The sequence below is a fragment of the Varanus komodoensis genome, unplaced genomic scaffold, assembly GCF_004798865.1.
Source record: "Varanus komodoensis strain SLA01 unplaced genomic scaffold, ASM479886v1 scaffold16, whole genome shotgun sequence".
Lineage (NCBI taxonomy): Eukaryota > Metazoa > Chordata > Lepidosauria > Squamata > Varanidae > Varanus > Varanus komodoensis.
In genome coordinates this window covers 5497398-5519069 of record NW_025335468.1, presented here as the reverse complement: position 1 = coordinate 5519069, position 21672 = coordinate 5497398, and the positions used below count along the sequence as shown (strand labels likewise).

Genomic DNA, 21672 nt, shown 5'->3' with positions numbered 1-21672 from the left:
GCGGTGAGGGCGGCAAAAAAGAGATTCTTTTCCGCTTCCATTGCCTCCTCACAATGCCGTCTGGCGGAGCTCTTTCGAGTGGTGCACGGCCTGGTTCGTCCAGGTCCAAAGGAAGACCTGATTCCACCCTCAAAGGCCCGCTGTGACGACTTTGCCAGGCATTTCAGGGAGAAAATCGCTCAGATTCGTCACGAGCTGGATTCCACTATTGATTCAGAGGTTTCTGGGGAGACGCCAATGCTGCCGTCTGGTCCAGATTTATTGGATGATTTTCAGTTACTGCGGCCCGATGACGTGGACAAGGTGCTTGGGCGAGTACGTCCAACCACTTGCCTTTTGGACCCTTGCCCGTCTTGGTTAATAAATGATTCCAAGCACGGGATTGGGACCTGGATCTTGGAAGTGGTTAACGCTTCTCTGAGGGAGGGTCGGGTGCCTACCCCTTTGAAGGAAGCGGTAGTCCAACCGGTCCTGAAGAAGGCGTCACTGGATCCAGAGATGGCCACTAATTATAGACCAGTGGCCAACATCCCGTTTCTGGGCAAGGTGTTAGAACGAGTGGTGGCGGGACAACTCCAAGCACTCTTGGATGAAACTGATTATCTGGACCCATTGCAGTCCGGCTTCAGACCCGGGTACGGTACTGAATCTGCCTTGGTCGCCCTGTACGATGACCTGTGCAGGGAGAAGGACAGGGGGAGTGCGTCCCTGTTGGTTCTTCTGGACCTCTCGGCGGCTTTCGATACCATCGACCATGGTATCCTTCTGGATAGGCTTGCGGGATTGGGGGTCGGAGGCACTGCTTTGCAGTGGTTCCGCTCCTATCTCAATGGCCGGTTCCAGAAGGTGGTGCTGGGGGACTATAGCTCTGCGCCATGGCAGCTATGCCATGGAGTACCACAGGGGTCCATTTTGTCCCCTTTGCTGTTCAACATCTACATGAAAATGCTGGGAGAGGTCATCAGGAGGTGCGGGCTGCGGAACCATCAGTACGCTGATGATACCCAGCTCTACCTCTCGTTTTCCACCAATCCAGGTGAGGCAGTGGCTGTGCTGAACCGGTGCCTGGCTGAGGTAATGGGCTGGATGAGGGCCAATAAACTGAAGCTCAATCCAGACAAGACGGAGGTCCTGTTGGTTGGCGGATCGGGCTTCGGAGAGGGTGAATTGAACCTTGTCCTGAACGGGGTTGCACTCCCTCTTAGGGACAAGGTCTGCAGCTTGGGAGTGCTCCTCAACCCGGAGCTTTCACTGGAAGCTCAGGTAACAGCAGTGGCGAGGAGCGCTTTCCTCCAGCTTCGGCTGATTCATCAGCTGCGCCCCTATCTGGAGAATGATTGCCTTGCGACAGTGACACATGCGTTGGTGACTTCCCGTCTGGACTTCTGTAACGTGCTCTACGTGGGGCTACCCTTGAAGACAGTCCGGATACTTCAATTGGTCCAAAATAGAGCTGCCAGGCTGCTGACGGGGACTGGACATTATGTTCACATGACTCCAGTTCTCCGTCAGCTTCACTGGCTCCCCATTGAAGTCCGGGCCCAATTCAAGGTGTTGGTAATGACCTATAAAGCCCTAAACGGCTTGGGTCCTGGTTACCTGAAGGAGCGCTTACATCCTTATATGCCCAGCCGCCCCCTGAGATCGGCGGGAGAGGCCCTTCTCCGGGAGCCCTCCGTGGAAGAAGTTAGGAGGGTGGTTACTCGGAGGAGGGCTTTCTCAGCAGTGGCGCCTAAGTTATGGAATGCGCTCCCCAGAGAGGTCCGCCTGGCGCCGTCGTTATTTGTTTTTCGGCGCCAGGCGAAGACCTTTTTATTTAAGCAGTATTTTAAATGTTAATAGTATTGAATTTTATTTGGCCAGGGCGGCTTGTTTTATAGTATATGTTTTATATTATATATTTGTATTTTATTGTATATATTTTAAAATGTTATTTTAAATTTTTTGTTGTAAGCCGCCCCGAGGCTTCGGCGAATGGGGCAGCATAAAAATGTTTTAATATATAAATAAAATAAATAAAGTGATTGTTTATTTCTCAAAGCAGGGGAAAATTGTATCCCCCTTATAAAGAAAATATTATGGACAGCACTAACTTGTCTGTTATAAAAGATATCTACTCTCTCGAACACACCTGTCTTTGGTAAATAATTAGATTTTGTTCCAAACAATGGCTTTTTATCATTGCATCACTACATGCATTTATTTATTTAAAGTTTTTATATGCCGTCCAATACTAAGTCTCTGGACGGCATGTACACATTAGCCCTAAGACATGCCACTGCTGATGTTCTTGTGTGTCATCATGTTGCCTCTGATGTTCATTGATCCTATGAATGAAAATCCTCCAAAATGCCTTGTCTATGGCATCCCTGCTTACCTGTTCTAATTTTGAGACTGTGGCTTCCTTTATGGAATCAATGCATCTCTTATTTGGTTGTCCTGTTCTTCTTCTACCTTCAACTATTCCTAGCATGATTGTCTTTCCCAGTGAGTCTTGCCTTAGCAGAAATCTCCCCGCAAATGAAAAGCCAGCTAACATGTCCATCAAATCCATGAGACTCAGAAAAAAACTGATACTCTGGTGAATCCAGAATTTGGATTCACAGAAATCCAAACTTAGCTGAATCTGTTGCATATTTCTCCAACCTTTCAACTGAGGTTCTCTTTGCGGAATTCTGCTAGAAATGTGCATAAAAGTATCACAGAATCTGTTTCTCACTAAAGCAAAGCTGTGTACCTATCTGAATTTTGTGCTGAAATGGATACTGTATCATCCTGTTTTGCAAAAAAACAAAAACAAAAAACAAAACCAAACACAGCTGGGGAAGGGAGCAAAGAAGAAAAGCAGTCTCCCCACCACCTCCAAATATAGATTAGAATGTCACTGAATCCAGCCCCCATAAAAGTCTCTTCTTCCTTTAATTATCTAGTGCATGTACCGGACAATCAAGTACTGTATTCATTTTTACTGCTGGCAGAAAGATTTTAATTTCATTCTGACAAGAAAGATACGATAGAGCAAATGTCAGAAACACTATGACTAGCTAATGATACAAATTTCCACGGAAATTATTTCTCTTCAGTCACTTTATCATTTGCAAGGTCTTAATGGACAGGTCTAATAACTATTTTCTTTATAAGGCCATCACATATGCAAGTACTAAGAAGATTTTAAAAAATGGGAAAATGCTGATAAGAAAGGTAGGCTCAAAAAACCACTAGAGTGTTATCTTACTAGAGCCAATGAATTTAAACACAGTATTCATGACTCCTAATATTAAAAAAGACTAAAACTTCAGCACAGCTTTTCCTATGGGGTGTTTAGTACAGAATGTCATAATTATTCACATTAGCTTAAAATGATACATTCCTTTGATGGATAAAGTGTGGGGGGAGCCTGTGCTCTCTACCACTTCCACACCAAGGCCTACTCATGCTTGGGTCCTGGTTACCTGAAGGAGCGCTTGCATCCATATATGCCCAGCCGCTCCTTGAGATCGGCGGGGGAGGCCCTTCTCCGGGAACCCTCCGTGAAAGAAATTAGGAGGGTGGGTACTCGGAGGAGAGCTTTCTCTGCGGTGGCGCCTAAGTTATGGAACGCGCTCCCCAGAGAGGTCCGCCTGGCGCCGTCGTTATTTGTTTTTCGGCGCCAGGCGAAGACCTTTTTATTCAAGCGGCATTTTAACTGTTAATATTATTGGATTTTATCTGGCCAGGGCGGCTTATTTTATACTGTATTTTTGTATTTTTAATTTAATATTTATATTTTTGATTTATATTATAATTATTTTAGCTTAGTGTTGTAAGCCACCCCGAGGCTTCGGCGAATGGGGCAGCATAAAAATGTTTTAATAAATAAATAAATAAATAATGTTACAGTGAATCGTATCAACTACAAAACATTCAACAAATTTAGGTGCATGGCATTCCTTCCACTTAAGTGTATATGTAAAACACAAGGTGGGCATATGCTCAAAAACATCTCAAACAAATGCACTAAAAAAGTATAGTGAACAATTGTGTTAAATCAAAGTTTACTACTAAAAAAAAAAAAAAAAAAAAGGCTGTCCTGTTCAAGCCACATATGAACTATGCCCTTTCCTAGGCTGGGCCTCATTGGTTCAAAATAGCCATTTGTGGGACATATAGTCTCTGCATGGGTGGCACAGTCCAAGCTACATACTCATTATAGTGCATAATCTGCTTCAGCTTCCTTTTTGTAGCCTCGCTTTCCGTTGAAGGACTAAGTCACATAACCAATGGTAAAGCAAGGTATTAATGCTTAATGATAGAAAGAAAAAGCACTGATCTACCATTGGAAGGAGCAAGTGCTGCTCTCTGCCTCTTCTTGCACTAACTGTTCAGTCCTAACAAGGCAAAACTAGAAAGACCCTGCTATTGGCTTTACTGGAGGGCGTGTGCTGAGACTTGGCCTCCTAGAAGAGGCTTTAGGGGCATGGAGTCAGGAGACCCCGTGTTTGTCAGCTGCAATGCAGCTGGGGGTATTAGGAGCAATTAGCTGGGGGCAGGGAGAGACTAGCCCATGAGGCCAAGTAGCACACTGTGCAGGCAAATAAATGACTTTGGTGGCAGTGCCTGGAATTCAGGTAGCTCTTGCTTGGTGACCCAAAACATAATCTATCTGTATGAATCCTATGACCTATGCCTGGAGATAGTCATGGTTTCCATGTATACATAATAATTACTATGAAACATTTTGAGTGATGTCTACTAGCTATTTGTTTGAAAAATGTATGAACAACCCAAAAGGCTTCCAGGATGGCGTACATAAAACAACCTAAAAATAATGCAACATGATACAAACAATCTGAAATCTAATCATCAAAGACTTGAGCGGCATAAAACTATTTCAACCAGATAAAAAGATACAAATTTGAATCTAAAAGCAGAGAAAGGAGTTTGTATTTGAATCCCTGAAGAAATAATAAAGTTCTCACCTGATGCTGAAACGCATACAGCATTGCGATTGAACATGAAGCATTTTTTGTTCAGTTAATCACTGGATCTTCTTTTGGTTTCATCATAGCATTGAAATCTGAGCTCTACACAAAGAGCTCTTCCTTTGCAGCTTTGCTGCCACACAGCCACTAGGCAGAGCTGTGCAACAGCAGAGCTGTGGAAATACATAAAGAGACAGAGCACCATTTTCCCTGGTTGCGATTTAATAGCTCATTCCCCCGCCTCCTCGCATTCTTTAAAAAGATGGTGGAGTGTTTTGAAAAACAAGCAGAACTGGAGGATCACCATGAGCCTGTGAACAAGTTGTGAGTATGGAAAAGTTCTCTACTGTGCTGAGAGCCAGTGTGGCATACTGGCTTGAGTGCTGGACTGGGACGCAGGAAATCTGGGTTCTAGTTCCCGTTCAGCCATGGAGCTCAGTGGGTGACTCTGGACCAGTCACAGGCTCCCGGCCTAACCTACCTCACAGAGGTGCTGTTGTGAGGATAAAATGGAGAGGAGGAAAAGCTTGTAAGCAACCTTGGGTTCCTCACAAGAGGAAGAAAACTGGACTATAAACATAATGTACTAATGATATCATCCATTTCCCGGCTCACAACACAATCCACTACATGTTTGCTCCAAAATACTGACTTCAGAGGCTTACATTCATCCCAGATAGGTAGGAATAGGGTTGCAGCATCAATCATTCAAAGGACCTAAAATAGTCTGGGGCTTTAGAATACACTCTTGTTGTGCAGAGTTGCTTTTCGGTCAGCTGAAATTGGAAGAAAGGGTCTTGTTTAATTCAAATGATCGCCTGGGAAGTTTGGCTACCTTAATGAACAGCAGTACTGGCCATTTTTACCACAGAGAAACCAGCATCCAGAAACTTTTGCTTTGGGCTTAGCTTCACATGCACTAACTGCCCAGAAAGCCTCAGCTACTGAGCAGTATATGAATGAATTGATTAAATACTTAAATAAAATTGAGGCCTGCTGCATTTTTAGAGCACAGAATGTACCAACAGGCAGACTGTTATACTGTCAGGAACCAAACAACACTGAAGGGCTGGCTAGTAATTGTGAGGTTGTCAGGCCCTGCAAATGTTGACATTTTAACGTGCATAATGCAGGCCATTATGCAAATATCACAATGGCAAAACAAATAGCATAGCTTTAAAAGTCTAGTAAAAGTTACCTCAGTAAATTCACTAATGTACAGCCCATTTGGGAAACGCCTCAGAAGCTTCCTTATTATCCTTGATTTTAAAATAAAATGAGGCACTTGTACCTTCATATAGCAACCAGGTCTGTGTGCTCAAGATGGGCAGAGGACACAGGTACAGTTCCTCTTTGTTATATTGATGCTGTAGGAACAGCTGCACCTGCTGGATGCTTTCCCACTAAGATATCTCCAAAGGAGAAAAGCTTCCTCTCTCCTGGAAGATCAACTGCCCAACAGGATCAAAGCTGTGCTGTTGTTTCCTGCTGCCAGTGTATGCCACATGGAATGGGATATCATGGGGTCTGCTTATAAATTATTACACTGCATTTATGTCTCACCATTTTTCCTCTTGTGAGGAACCCAAGGCAGCTCGCATAGTTCCAATTTATTCCAACAACAACCCTGTGAAGTAGGTTGGGCTGAGAGTCTTTGGTTGGGCCTAAGTCACCCAGTGAGCATCACAGCCGAGTGGGACTACAACCCAGGTCCCCTGAGTCATAGTCCAACACCCTCACCACCACCACCCCACACTGGTGACTCTCCCTAACTTCTCCTCCTTTGCCTTAAGTAATAGGAATTAATTTTTAAAGTTCTGGCTCAGTTCCCAACAAGGGCAAAAATTTGCAAGTATGAACATTGACTGGTGAAGATATGTCCCTTTTCATCTGAAAGAGGAAAGCAGCCTCTTGTTAAACAAAAAAATGTTAAACCTATTTTAATTCTCTTGTTGTTTGGTTGTGTAGTATTTCATTTTGTAACCCAGCATGGGAGCCCTTCTTAGTGATCAAGACTGGCACAGAAATGCCATTAAAAGTAAAAAAAGAAAGGTGCTGGATGTTTCAATAATTTTAAGCAATAAATGGTGGGTTGGCTAATTTTAAGTAAAGGACTAGCTAGATGCATTCATGTTTCTCCCTTGTGAAAACAGGACTGAGATATACATATAATACTAAAAGCTCCTGCAAAACCCACAGTCCAGCTTACCCTGTGCAACAGGTCCTCAAACTGCTTTTGGAAAGAAGCCTGGCTTTTATTTTATATGCCATTAAAAACAGAGAGCTCAATTGGGTAATTACCCATCTACCATCTTCATCTGAAAGGATGACCTTTAAGAATGCCAAGTGAACAATATTTCAAATCACTGTACATTCATCTTGAGTAAAGCACTGAAAACATTATTTTCTGGTATTTTATGTAACTTTGGGAGTAATCCAATCAAACCCAGAGCATTACAGGGCAGGCTTCCTATGCAGGGCAGGGGAAATGGCAGAGATGATCACTAACTCCCTGCCTATCCAGCCAGACAGCCAGTTTCAGCCATCCAGCTGCCGTGCTTCAGATGGGAAGGTTAAGTGAATGGAGTGCTATCAGGATAAATCAGATCCCGTGGTAGCTTCAATCTCCTCTCAATTCACCAGAATGCCTCCTTAGCCTTTGCCTGAGGCTGCTCTGACAACATGAGCTGGGAGTGGAAGGAAATTCTGAGCATTGATCCAGCTTAAGGTTGGACCTCTGTTCCAGCCTCAGATCTAGAAATGCAAAGAATCCTATGGCTCTCTAGTCACTGTCTAGGGGGGCACAGGATTGCTCTATTGATGATAATCATGGTCATGTCTTCTTGTGTTCCAGTTTTGGAATACAGAGTACTCAGAAATGGTAAATATTACACTGCATATATTGATCAGCACTGGCTCTATTAACAACTTGGGGAAAACAAAATGCAGAGGTCACATCTAAGGGGCTGTGTATATGCTGATGGTAACTTCCAGGATAATAGCTACAAGCTTGAAACTGCATAACTTCCAACACCAAAGTCTTTGTACATAGCTGGCAAATAGCTGTGGCTGAAAAATTGATATACCAAATGGAATTAGCTAAAGGACATAATCAGCAATATCTGTTAAAGTCTTCATTCAGATTATATTTATTTTTAGAATTATTATAATAAATACAATTTATTAAATACAATTTGTTATTATGAAGCGCCATTGAGAGCACCTACAAGCAACTAATGGATTCTGCAAGTACTTTTTGTCAGTGAGGTGGAAAAATGTTAAGGGTGCAGATCTTATGCAGGTTTTAACAGTCCTTAAAATCCCAACATACCTAAGAAAGTCATGTAGGACATTTCTTCTGTCTGAACATGCATAGGGTTGCACCCGAAATCTTCTACCTGTAAGTATACTTAAATATGTTACCTTTTGGCATGTTAATTTGTATTTGTATTGGCAATTTTTTTTGCCAATCTCCCAATTTTTGCCAATCATTTTTACAGATCTGGGAGATGTGGAAATATATGAAGAATACTGGATTGTCTCACACATAGTACTGCAAATGTATTTATTTAGAGAATTTGGTACTTTGATCTTCAGTCTCAAACAGGCTCCCAGAGCATTCAACAAATACATAGTAAACACAGGACAATGAAAAAGGCAAAACAATACATGAAGATAAAATCAGTAGAGCAGAAACATATGCAATATTTCAAAAGAGAGATTAAAGTAACCAGAGATGTGAAAAGCCTAGGCAAACAGAAAGATCTGGAAGAGCATTTCAGAACCTAAATCCCAAACCAAAACAAATCTATTGCTAGTAACTGACATCTTAGAGGCACAAAAGGTTCTCTAAGGAAAATCTCCACATTCTGGCAAGTTCCTACGGAGGATGGTGGTCCTTAAGAACCCAGGTCCCAAGCTGTTTAATAGATTAAGACCAACTTGAGCTGCACCCAAGAATTGACAGACATGAGGGAACTTGTTTTAGAACCGGCAATATGAGCTCCATATAGACAGTTGCAGGAAGCAATCCAGCTGCTGCATATCAAACGGGTGGCATTTCCAAGCAGTTTTCAAGACAGCCCCATGTGCAAAGCAATCATGCTAATCCAAACTAGATATTACCAGTGGGTGGGTATCCACAGCTAAACTGCAGCTGGCACATCAGTAATTGCTCCTGATGCCACTGGACATCAAAAGGGAAAGCTGAACCTGGTAGCATTGCAAACCAATTCTTTCTGGTATCAGAAATAACCCACCATATTTTCCCATCCACCCTCCCAGGTCCTCCCAGGTCCCCTAGGCTTGTCCCTGCCCCTGTCTGTCTGCCCTATTTAGCCCCAGCTCTGTGGCAGGATGGACCATGCCCCACACCTTGCCTGGGTGCTCCTCCTTGTGGAGTGCTCTGCTCCTTCTGCCAAAACCTTGACGTAAGTTAAGTTGCGGTTTGTTCATGTCCGAAGTTAAAAGAAAAAGCTGCCATCCCCCAGAAACTGTCAAGGGTTAACAGGAAATGAGCAGCTAGCATTGAGGGAGTGCGGTCCTTCCTCAACTGGGGGAAGGAAACCACAAAGGGCAAGGGTTGTGTGGCAGGATGTCTTATGTTTACGCAGAAGAGCTGTTCCATCTTCAGATTTTCCTTCTTAATCCCTTCCCATCTTCAACCACTTCTACCTTTTCATGAGCAAGATTTGGGAAACAGGGCAACTCCCACCCCACCATTGAATTCAGCTCTTTCGATATCTCTATAAAATTATACTTGGAGGGGAGGAGCATGCAAAGCAGTACTGGTAGCCATCAAAATACTGTAGCCGTCCCAGCTACATCACCCATCAAAGCTAACTCTTCAGCAGCAGTCAGGAAAAACAAGGCAGGGTGTTGCATTTGCCTACTACTGCCTAAAGCAGAGATGACAAAGCTGTCCTCCAGAGGTTTTCTCCGACGGGGAGCAAGCAAAGGAATGTTATGCATGCCTTCTAAAATAAGGATGGGGTCACCGCATCTTGAAGGATGAGGCTCCTGTCCAACTGAAAACGTCTCCCCGAGCCCTGCTTACAGGGAGTGTAACATACAGAAACACAACAAAAAGGGCTGTCCTACAGTTTCAGCTGTGTAGACTACAAAAAAAAAGGGGGGGGAGTTTCTGTGTTTATCATCTCAGGTAGTCCTCTGCACCAAGGTAACAGAAGGCAAAGCTCCAGAATTCTCCTCAGGGGTACCTCCAGTTTCCAGTGCCCTGGTCTCTTCATGGGTACTCTCTTCAGGAAAGCCTTTTTCATGTCTTTCATATGTGCCAGTTGTGTCTGAATCTGGGGCCAGTGCTCATCTCCATTTGTAAGCAGAAGAGCCAGCGTTGTCTGAAGATGCTTCTGTGGTCATGCACCAGCATGACTAAGTGCCGAGGTGCATGGAATGCTGTTACCTTTCCCACCAAAGTGGTACCTATTTATCTACTCGCATTTGCATGCTTTCGAATTGCTAGGTAGGCAAGAGCTGGGACAAAGCAGCAGGCACTCACCCCAACAAGTGGATTCACACTCCCGACCTTCTGATCAACAGCCCAGCAGCTCAACGGTTTAACCTGCTGCACCACCTGCATCCCTTCCTGTAAAACCTTTATCAAAATACTTACACATCATAAGGTAAAAAAAAGTTTTAGCCAACTGGACAACTCATAGAAACTGTGCTATGTCCAAAGCTGCCACTCTTGTGCACAACTGCTATAGCTTTTAGGGGATGATAGTTTTCCAAAACTGTTTTTTGCAGCCAATAATTATATCTTAAGGGACATGGCTAAAACAAGCAGCATCCACTGGGGAATGAGGCATTCCCTGGACTATTAGGGTGGTATATAAATGCAAATAATAATAATAATAATAATAAATTAATTAATTAATACCATTCCAGACTGTCAAACCTGGGTCAGAAAGGGGGCCATTGATTACATTATAAGGTACATGGCTGAAACTAGTAGCTTCTAGTCATCCTCCCATATCTTACAACATCGCAGGAGAGGTATTAAACAGAGTCCTGCTCCTTTACTGATCTCCCTTCTTTTAATATGCAGCTTCTTGCTTGCTTCAGACAATTCATCTGGCCTTGCTGCATACAGCAGTGATGAGTTCCAGCCCACCTGCAGTATCTGACTACCATGTGGATCTATGTATTAGTTACCAGGCACTGAAAATGAGTTACCAGCTATTCATGTTACTTTTAAAACTCTGTTATTTATTGCCAGCCCTGACTTCCTTCCTTTACCATTCTTTTGGCCATCTAACATAGGAAAAGAGACTAATGTGACTGTAATCTTTATTACATTTTACATCCCAGGATACCTTAAAGGTGCATACAGAGGGCAGTCAGGCAATCTTCCACCCATATGAGACCAGAACTAGGCCTGTGTAGTATCAGCAAGATAATTGCATTATGTGCTTTCCAGTGGTTCAGCATCTAGACCACTGCCAGAACTATAACATAGGTTTAAAGTAGTAATGATAGCTACAGAAAAGTTTAAAAATTGTTCTTTTCATTGATTGTTTTGGTGCACCACATTTCAATGTCATCACGTTTTCTTCCTGTCAGCTTTCTTCACTGTTCAGCTTTCACGCCCATACATAGTAATAAGGGATACAATAATGTGGATCATCTTGGCTTTGTTCTCCAGGGAAATGTGCTTACACTTGATTATCTTTTCCAGTTCATTGCTGCATTTCCAAGTCTCAGTCTTTTTTGAATTTCTTGGCTGCAGTCTCTATTTGAATTAACTAAGCCAAAGTATGCACAATCTTTCACAATTGAAAAATATTCACTGTTGGCTTAACATTGTGCAATTCTTCTGTGGTTATGATTTTTGTTTTCTCGATGTTCAGCTACAGCCCTGCTTCACTTTCATCAGGACTGATTTCTATGCATTGCTGCTTTCTGCCTGTGATATGGTATCATTTGCATATTTTAAATTATAGATGTATCTTCCACCAGTGTTTACATCTTCCTCTGAGCCTAATCTAGTTTTCCTTATGATATGTTCTGCATACTGACTGAATATATGGGGATAATACACCCTTGTCTGAAACCTTTGCCTATGGGAAACCATTCTGTTTCTCCATATTCTATCAAAACAGTAGCTTCTTGTCCACAATACAGTTATGCATGAGGATTATCAAGTTACTCACACCCATTTCTATCAGAACCAATCATGATCCACACAGTTAAAGGTTTTGGTGTAGTCTGCAAAGCATGGACTAATCTTCTGAACTTCTTTGGTACAATTCAGTAGCCAACACATATTTGCAATATGCTCTCGACTGCTTCTTCCTTTCTAGAATCCAGCTTGAACATCAGGCATTTCTCACTCCATATACTGTAAACATTATTGAACGTAATTTTGCTTGCATGGTAAATTAGTACAATGGTCCTGAGCTTGCTGCACTCTTTTGCATCTGTTTTCTTGGGGATTGGAATATATGTTGAACATTTCAAGTCTGTGGGCCACTCTTTTGTTTTCCATATTTGTTGGTATATTTATGTTAGGATTTGGACTGATTCAGTCTCTTCAGCTTGGAGAATTTTTATTTCAACAATGTCAACTCTGGGTGCTTTATTCCTTCCAAGTGCTTTCACCTCCTTTTCTAGTATTGCAGGATTCCTTACAGGATTCCTCTTTGAAAGAGTTTCTCATCCTTTTATCTCTTCTGTAAAAGTTTTTCCATATATTGCTTCTACTTTGTTTTCTGCTGGTTAGACAGTATATTCCCCTGCAGGTCCTTCAACATTCCTAATCTAGGTTTGAATTTCCCTTTGATTTCTTGGATCTTCTAAAGGTTTCATTTTTCCTCTTTTTTGTTCTCTTCCATTTCTCTGCACTGGTCATTGTAATAGTTCTTTTTGTCTCTAAACGATAGCCACTGAAAAGTTACATTCAGAATTCCACCTTGGGTGCCTGTGCTAGGAGTCCAGACCGGTCTGACCTCCTGGCAACACTGCTTTTGGCTCCTCTGAGAATCTCAAAACCCATCTCCACATTAAGGTGTGCATCTAAGCGGGGAGATAACATACTATTCTACATATCTGTAGGAATGTCTCTATTGTCATATTACTATGAGGATAAAAGGTAAAGGTTTCTCCTTGACGTTAACTCCAGTCATGTCTGACTCTAGGGGGCGGTGCTCATCTCTGTTTCCAAGCTGAGGGAGCCAGCGTTTGTCCATAGACAGTCTTCGGGGTCATGTGGCCAGCTTGACTAAACACCAAAGTGCACGGAACGCTGTTATCTTCCCACCAAAATGGTACCTTTTTATCTACTTGCATTTGCATGCTTTTGAACTGCAAGGTTGGCAGGAGCTGGGACGAAGCAATGGGAACTCACCCCGTTGTGCAGATTCAAACCGGCGACCTTTCGGTTAACCAGCCCAGCAGCACAGCAGTTTAAACCACTGCGCCACCTGCATCCCTTACTATGAGGATATGGGATCAAAAAACAGAGGGGGAAATGTGTAGCATTTCTGATGTATTCCTTTATATATAGTCTGATAATATAGGCAGTCTCCTATCCAGGGCCAGCTTTAATGCAAATTATATGTAAATCTAAGTAACAAATTATACCTAACTGGTAACTACTTACTTGGGAAATGTGTTCAACTTATTTGTGTGTGTGTGTTTTCCCTGCAGCATCTCGTAACTAATGCACAGATTCACATGGCCATGCAAGACTGCAGGAGGGTAGGTCATATCAGTGCTGTAAGAAGCAAGGCCAGAAACACTGTCTGAAGCAAGCACTGTTTAGGAAGAAGCCACATACAAAGAGAAGGGAGATCAGTGAAGGAGTGGGACTCTATTCAGTGCTCCTTATAGGATGCTTTAAGACAGTGGTTTCCAACCTTTTTGCAGTTGGGTACCAGCAAAAATAGGAAAATTATTTTGGAGACCGTGGAAGCAGAAATTAAAAGCATTATATGCATAATATAGTATTTTGTGTATTTGTTTTTAAATATAATACCAAAATGAAAATTCTACAAAATAACCAGAAACTGAGCAGTAAAAATGCTAATAAAAGAATAAAATATTGAAATTAAATGTAATCAAATACAACGGAATTTTTTAGAGAGGAATATGTAATTCAAATAAGGCTACTGCAAAATCTGCCGTTGCTTCTTTTCAAGAATACTTGATCAAAAATTTTCAATAGCAGAACACAAAATCAATCTAAATGCAATACTATACTCATAGCAAATACAAATTCAAATATAATATTAACAGCAGAGCAATACAAAATCAAACAAAGTTACTTGATGCAATAGTATTCATAATATTAAATAATGAAATCAACGAACCCCACCCACTCAAGCCCCCATATACACCAGCACAGACTGTCTGAGAAAACACTCTCAGCACCACCCCACCCTTCCCAGCAGAAAACATCGCAGAGAAAGGGAAAGGCCCGGTCTCGGGCGCCCGCCAGAGGGCAGACCAGCACAGCACAGCTCCCAGCTGGCTCCCATTGAGCTGCTTCTTTCTCCCTGGCCTCTTCGGCCGAGGAAGTGAATCTGCAGGGAGAGCACAGCTACTCCCAACGCTGGTCTGCAGCAAGACAGCAGCTCTTTCACAGACTGGCAGGAAATGCCTGTGGATCGGTGCTGGTCCACGGACCAGCAGTTGAAAAACACTGCTTTAAGATACAGAAGGAGGATCTTTACAAATGGAATCAGTTTCAGCCACTTAACTTATGACACTATCAACACTGCTCCAGATTTAGTTTACACTAGCACGATGGAAATTTACTTTCACATAAGTGTTTCATGGGATACTGCCCTATATGTTATCTATTAAACAATGATGGTGAGCACATTCTGGAGACAGAAGGCTTCCTCAGTGAACAGCCAATCTAGATTAATTTTATCCAGTCATCTGGACAAACAGCTATATGAAAGAAGTTGGATAAGGCAAGGCATTCAAGTGTGAAAGAAAGCAGAGTGACATCTCCGCTGTGAAATATTAACTGATAATCATAATGCGCTGTCATGCAATCTTTCAAAAACAGGGCACTAGAGAGACAACATTACTCAGCTTGTATTCAGCAGAGGAAAAAGTAACCCATCATGCAACACATTCCTGCGGGGGTGGGGGGAGCAAAATTATGAAAACATTGCAAAGGGTTGGCCGTGGAAAATATTAGTAGAAACATTTTAAGGATAAAATGGCATGAAGATGTGCTCAACTGGTGCACCATTTGAGACACAACTGGAATTGGGGAGAAGTCAACTGCTCCCTCTTCAGGAATGTGAACTAATACCAGTAAAAACAATGAACACCCTCAAAAAGGCCATTTGATTTTATCTCTGTAAAAGAAAGTCCTGCATTTCTATTCCTGTAGCAGTACCATTGCGTGTTTAACTAAAAACATGAAACAAAGGTCAAATCTGTTGTGCAACATCCACAAGATTCCATTTAGACCCCATTTCGGAAATTTAAAAAGCAGCCACCACTTTGGAGGTCACCCAAAGTGACCTGACTGAATCAGACCTTCAAGAGAGGAAATCCAAAGTTTTGAATGTCAGCACATGAGCTACCACTGGGAAACTAAATAAGTATGTGTCTTTCTTTTCCTCATAGCCAGTAATTTGCAAGTACCATTGCCCTTTCTAAAGGGGTGAAATTCTGCCAGATTTCAGAAAGAGAACTGGAAAGGGGACTGGGTAACAGTAGTCTTTACTGGTTTGGAGGTTTTCAAAAACAAATCTGCTTATCCCCACCTACCCAGTATTTGCTGGGAGTGCAGTCTGTATGAAAATGACATATATTAGGGTTACAATAGGAAGGAAGCCTACAAATTGTTTGAAGGACAGGCTCAGGGGATTTTATATTAGGAGCCTGTAAAGTGGGGGGGCAGGGGTAAAAATGGAGTTTGCTTCCTCCCCAGTGGTTTATAGGCTCTCTTTATGCATGCATCATTCACAGTAGTGCCCTTAAGTAAGTAACCTGCAACATTTCAGAATTCTAAGTGCATTGGCTAGGAAGTTAAAATACATGAAAGACATTTTGAGGCCTTTTCATGTTCTGCTTACTCGGCAGCAAATTCACAGAAAGCGCACTGCAAAGCTGATAGGACAGGAATGAATATGTACTTGTGGAAAAGGCAGAAGGAACTGACCACTTAGCAAGAAAGCTTCTGAGGCTACACTCTCCTAGTTCTGCTTGCCGTGAAGTTTAAATGCACCTTTACCAGCATCCGGCACTTCCCCTGACCAGAGAACCACAGTACCATTTTATGGAAAAAGCACGGTATTTAGCATCAGAGTGTTTTAAATTGAGAGCTGAGCTAAGGAGTGCACAGTGACATTCAAATGTAGCCGAGGAGAGTAGCAGGGCCAGGCAGGTTGAAGAGAGGCAGCTCAAGCATCCTCGCAAGGCAGGCCCTGCTCCTGTGTAGCAATGGGGAACCATTCTGGGGCATCAAAGAGTGCTAGAGGCTCAGAGCTAAGTACTGTGCTGAAACAAGTGAACAGAGGCAGTTGTAGACAGAACAAATGCTAGATACAGGAGTGCCTTAACCTCATGGATTTGGCTAGAGTGGTGATTCTGCTGTTTTTCAAGAAGGAGCCACTTTGGCTACTTCCTGGTGAGGTTTGTGCTCAAGAGCGACCTCTCCCTCTGTAAGGGTGCGGACCCGATTGTGTGGGTCCGCCCCTGGAGCCGGATGGATCTGGAAGGATTCCTGAAGGCCCTGGGGGATTTTCCGGCTGACAAGACAGGTGCTCGTGTCGAGGCTCTGGTCGAACTGTGGAATGGGGAGATGACCAGGGCTGTAGACACGATCGCTCCTAAGCGTCCTCTCCCACCGGGCAGAGCCCACTCTTCCCCTTGGTATACTCCTGAATTGAGGGCAATGAAGCAGGTTGGGAGACGGCTAGAGCGTAGGTGGAGGAAATCACGGGAAGAATCTGACCGAACGCACTTGAGAGCCCACTATCGGGCCTATGCTGCGGCGGTGAGGGAGGCGAAAAAGAGATTTTTTCCCGCTGCCATTGCCTCCTCACAATGCCGTCCAGCGGAGCTCTTTCGAGTGGTGCAAGGCCTGGTTCGTCCAGGTCCGAAAGAAGACCTGATTCCACCCTCAAAGGCCCGCTGTGACGACTTTGCCAGGCATTTCCGGGAGAAAATCGCTCAGATTCGTCACAAGCTGGATTCCACTATTGATTCAGAGGTTTTAAGGGAGACGCCAACACCACCATCTGGTCCAGAATTATTGGATGAATTTCAGTTACTGAGGCCCGATGATGTGGACAAGGTGCTTGGATGAGTACGTCCCACCACTTGCCTTTTGGACCCTTGCCCGTCTTGGTTAATATATAATTCCAAGCACCGGATTGGGACCTGGACCTTGGAAGTGGTTAACGCTTCTCTGAGGGAGGGTCGGGTGCCTGCCCCTTTGAAGGACGCGGTAGTCCGACTGGTCCTGAAGAAGGCGTCACTGGATCCAGAGATGGCCACTAACTATAGACCAGTGGCCAACATCCCGTTTCTGGATGGAATCCTGTTAGAGCGGGTGGTGGCGGGACAACTCCAAGCACTCTTGGATGAAACTGATTATCTGGACCGATTTCAGTCCGGCTTCAGACCCGGGTACAGTACTGAATCTGCCTTGGTCGCCCTGTACGATAACCTGTGCAGGGAGAAGGACAGGGGGAGTGCGTCCCTGTTGGTTCTCCTGGACCTCTCAGCGGCTTTCGATACCATCGACCATGGTATCCTTCTGGACAGGCTTGCGGGATTGGGGGTCGGAGGCACTGCTTTGCAGTGGTTCCGCTCCTACCTCAATGGCCGGTCTCAGAAGGTGGTGCTGGGGGACTATGGCTCTGCACCATGGCAGCTATGCCATGGAGTACCACAGGGGTCCATTTTGTCCCCTTTGCTGTTCAACATCTACATGAAACCGCTGGGAGAGGTCATCAGGAGGTGTGGGCTGCGGAACCATCAGTACGCTGATGATACCCAGCTCTACCTCTCGTTTTCCACCAATCCAGGTGAGGCAGTGGCTGTACTGAACCGGTGCCTGGCCGAGGTAATGGGCTGGATGAAGGCCAATAAACTGAAGCTCAATCCAGACAAGACGGAGGTCCTGTTGGTTGGCGGATCGGGCTTCGGAGAGGGTGAATTGAACCTTGTCCTGAACGGGGTTGCACTCCCTCTTAGGGACAAGGTCCACAGCTTGGGAGTGCTCCTTGACCCGGAGCTTTCACTGGAAGCTCAGGTAACAGCAGCGGCGAGGAGCGCTTTCCTCCAGCTTCAGCAGATTCATCAGCTGCGCCCCTACCTGGAGTACGACTGCCTCACAACAGTGACACATGCGCTGGTGACTTCCCGTCTTGACTTCTGTAACGCGCTCTACGTGGGGCTACCCTTGAAGAAGGTTCGGATACTTCAATTGGTTCAAAATAGAGCTGCCAGGCTGCTGACGGGGACTGGACGTTATGTTCACATGACTCCAGTTCTCCGTCAGCTTCACTGGCTTCCCATTGAAGTCCAGGCCCAATTCAAGGTGTTGGTGATGACCTATAAAGCCCTAAACGGTTTGGGTCCTGGTTACCTGAAGGAGCGCTTACAGCCATATATGCCCGCCCGCCCCCTGAGATCGGCGGGAGAAGCCCTTCTCTGGGAACCTTCCGTGAAGAAAATTAGGAGGGTGAGTACTCGGAGGAGGGCTTTCTCAGCGGTGGCACCTAAGTTATGGAATGCGCTCCCCAGAGAGGTCCGCCTGGTGCTGTCGTTATTTGTTTTTCGGCGCCAGGCGAAGACCTCTTTATTTAAGCAGCATTTTAAATGTTAATATTATTGAATTTTATCTGGCCAGGGTGGCTTATTTTATATTGTATGTATTTTATTTTAATGTTTATATTTTTAATTATAATTATTTAACTAATTGTTGTAAGCCGCCCCGAGGCTTCGGCGAATGGGGTGGCATAAAAACGTTTAACTAAATAAATATACAGTCAGTAAAAACTAGACCAGGAGCTGACTCTGGCTCAGATCATGAGCTTCTGGTTGCAAAATTTAGGCTTAAGTTGAAGAAAGTAGGGGAAAGCACTAGACCACTCAGGTATGACCTAAATCATATCCCTGATGAATATACAGTAGAGGTGAGAAATAGATTTAAGGAATTAGATCTGATAGACAGAGTGCCTGAAGAACTATGGACGGAGGTTCGCAACACTGTACAAGAGGCAGCAACTAAAACCATCCCAAAGAAAAAGAAATGCAAGAAAGCAAAATGGCTGTCTGAGGAAGCTTTACAAATAGCTGAGGAAAGAAGGGAAGCGAAAGGCAAGGGAGAAAGAAAAAGATACAAACAATTGAACGCAGAATTCCAGAGAACAGCTAGAAGAGATAAGAATGCCTTCTTCAATGAACAGTGCAAAGAAATAGAAGAAAAAAATAGAATAGGGAGGACCAGAGATCTCGTCAAGAAAATTGGAGATATGAAGGGAACATTTCATGCAAAGATGGGCATGATAAAGGACCAAAATGGCAGGGACCTAACAGAGGCAGAAGAGATTTAGAAGAGGTGGCAAGATTACACAGAAGAACTATACAAGAAAGAGCTTAACGTCCCAGATAACCACGATGGGGTGGTCACTGACCTCGAGCCAGACATCCTGGAATGTGAAGACAAATGGGCCTTAGGAAACCTGAGCAACAACAAAGCTAGTGGAGGTGACAGTATTCCAGCTGAGCTATTCAAAATCTTAAAAGACAATGCAGTAAAAGTGCTACACTCAATATGCCAGCAAATTTGGAAAACTCAGCAGTGGCCACAGGATTGAAAAAGGTCAGTTTACATTCCCATCCTAAAGAAGGGCCATGCCAAAGAAGCATATGTGGGTCAAGAAGCAACAGTGAGAACTGGACACGGAACCACTGATTGGTTCAAAATTGAGTTCGGCAAGGCTGTATCCTGTCGTCCTGCCTATTTAACTTATATGCAGAGCACATCATGAGAAAGGCGGGGCTAGATGAATCACCAGCTGGAATTAAGATTGCTGGGAGAAATATCAACAGCCTCAGATATGCAGACAATACCACTCTCAAGAGCCTCTTGATGCGGGTGAAGAAGGAGAGCACAAAAGTTGGCTTGAAATTCAACATTAAGAAAACTAAGATCATGGCATCCAGTCCTCTCACTTCCTGGCAAATAGATGGGGAAGAAATGGAGGTAGTGACAGATTTTATTTTCCTGGGCTCCAAGATCACCGCAGACGGGGACTGCAGCCAAGAAATTAAAAGACACTTGCTCCTAGGGAGGAAAGCTATGGCAAATCTAGACAGCATACTAAAAAGCAGAGACATCACCCTGCCAACAAAAGTGCGTATAGTCAAGGCTATGGTTTTCCCAGTTGCAATGTATGGCTGTGAAAGCTAGACCATAAGGAAGGCTGAGCGCCAAAGAACTGAGGCCTTTGAATTGTGGTGCTGGCGGAGACTCCTGCGAGTCCCTTGAACAGCAAGGCGATCAAACCGGTCAGTCCTAGAGGAGATCAACCCTGACTGCTCTTTAGAAGGCCAGATACTGAAGATGAAACTCAAATACTTTGGCCACCTAATGAGAAGGAAGAACTCCCTGGAGAAGAGCCTAATGCTGAGAACAATAGATGGCAAAAGAAGAAGGGGACGGCAGAGGATGAGGTGGCTAGATGGAGTCATTGAAGCAGTTGGCGTGAGCTTAAGTGGACTCTGGGGGATGGTGGAGGACAGGAAGGCCTGGAGGAATGTTGTCCATGGGGTCGCGATGGGTCGGACACGACTTCGCGACTAACAACAACAACTGTGGGGCTACTTGTGAGTCAGTCACAGGAGGCCTCTCTGCTGCCCCATCAAATAGCTATGCACTGGATACAATGTGGGCCCTTTTAGAGGCTCTCTGCACCATTCCTTTTCAAGCGAGTTTCGGTCAGTCAATTGCCAAGTCACCCAGCAGTCCCACTCGGTCCTTGATTGGGATAGATTTTTTCTTTGTCACAGAGAGTGCTTTGCACTACTCAGTTCTGCAAAATCTCTCAGGCAAGATCTACTTGGCCATCTCTCTCACCCACACATTCAATTTTTCCTCTACCTCCAGCACTAGATGGTTTCAATTAATTTCTTTTGTCACCTCTGTAAGTCTTCACTTTCTTAAATAAAAACAAATTAAGTAAAACAAGATTCTCCTCTTCACGGCTGCAGCACTCAAAACTTACAACCAACACAGCAGTCTGTCACTTCCATGGCAAGCAAATCCTGCTCTACTGTGCAGGAATGGGCTTATGATTATGTCATAATGATGATCTTCCTTAGAAAAGAGGAAACACATGCAGGTTTTAATTTAATTTATGGTGCAATCTTGTGCATGTTTAGATCAAAATAAAAAAATCCTTTAACTCCCAGCCGTTCTCCTGCAAGCCTTGATGTAGGATTATTTTTCTGTCTAAACATACATAGAACTGCACCTTGAAGGAAGTTCAGAGAAAGAAAAGTTCCTCTCCCCACCATCCCCCTGGAAGTACCCTGTGCGCCATCCTGCCATGTTCAAAGGTGACTCTTGAACCCTGATACTCTGAGGAAGGTTTTCGGGGAAAATGAGGGGATGAAGCCAAGCCATACAGTTTCTTATATTTACGTTTAAATACACAAGAGCAAAGAGGCCTTTGGGGAATGAACCAATTCTGCTACCCAGGATGTGCTA

General features: G+C 44.0%; 1 long non-coding RNA gene across 1 annotated transcript; it reads right to left on the bottom strand.

Annotated features, from left to right (window-relative positions):
• Positions 1–14294: 14294 nt before the first annotated feature.
• On the bottom strand, positions 14295–17278 carry LOC123021404. The gene is made up of 3 exons (XR_006414305.1): positions 17268–17278; positions 15020–15023; positions 14295–14360 (listed from the first exon to the last, which is right to left on the bottom strand). It is a non-coding gene; the product is annotated as an uncharacterized LOC123021404 (long non-coding RNA).
• Positions 17279–21672: the final 4394 nt, after the last annotated feature.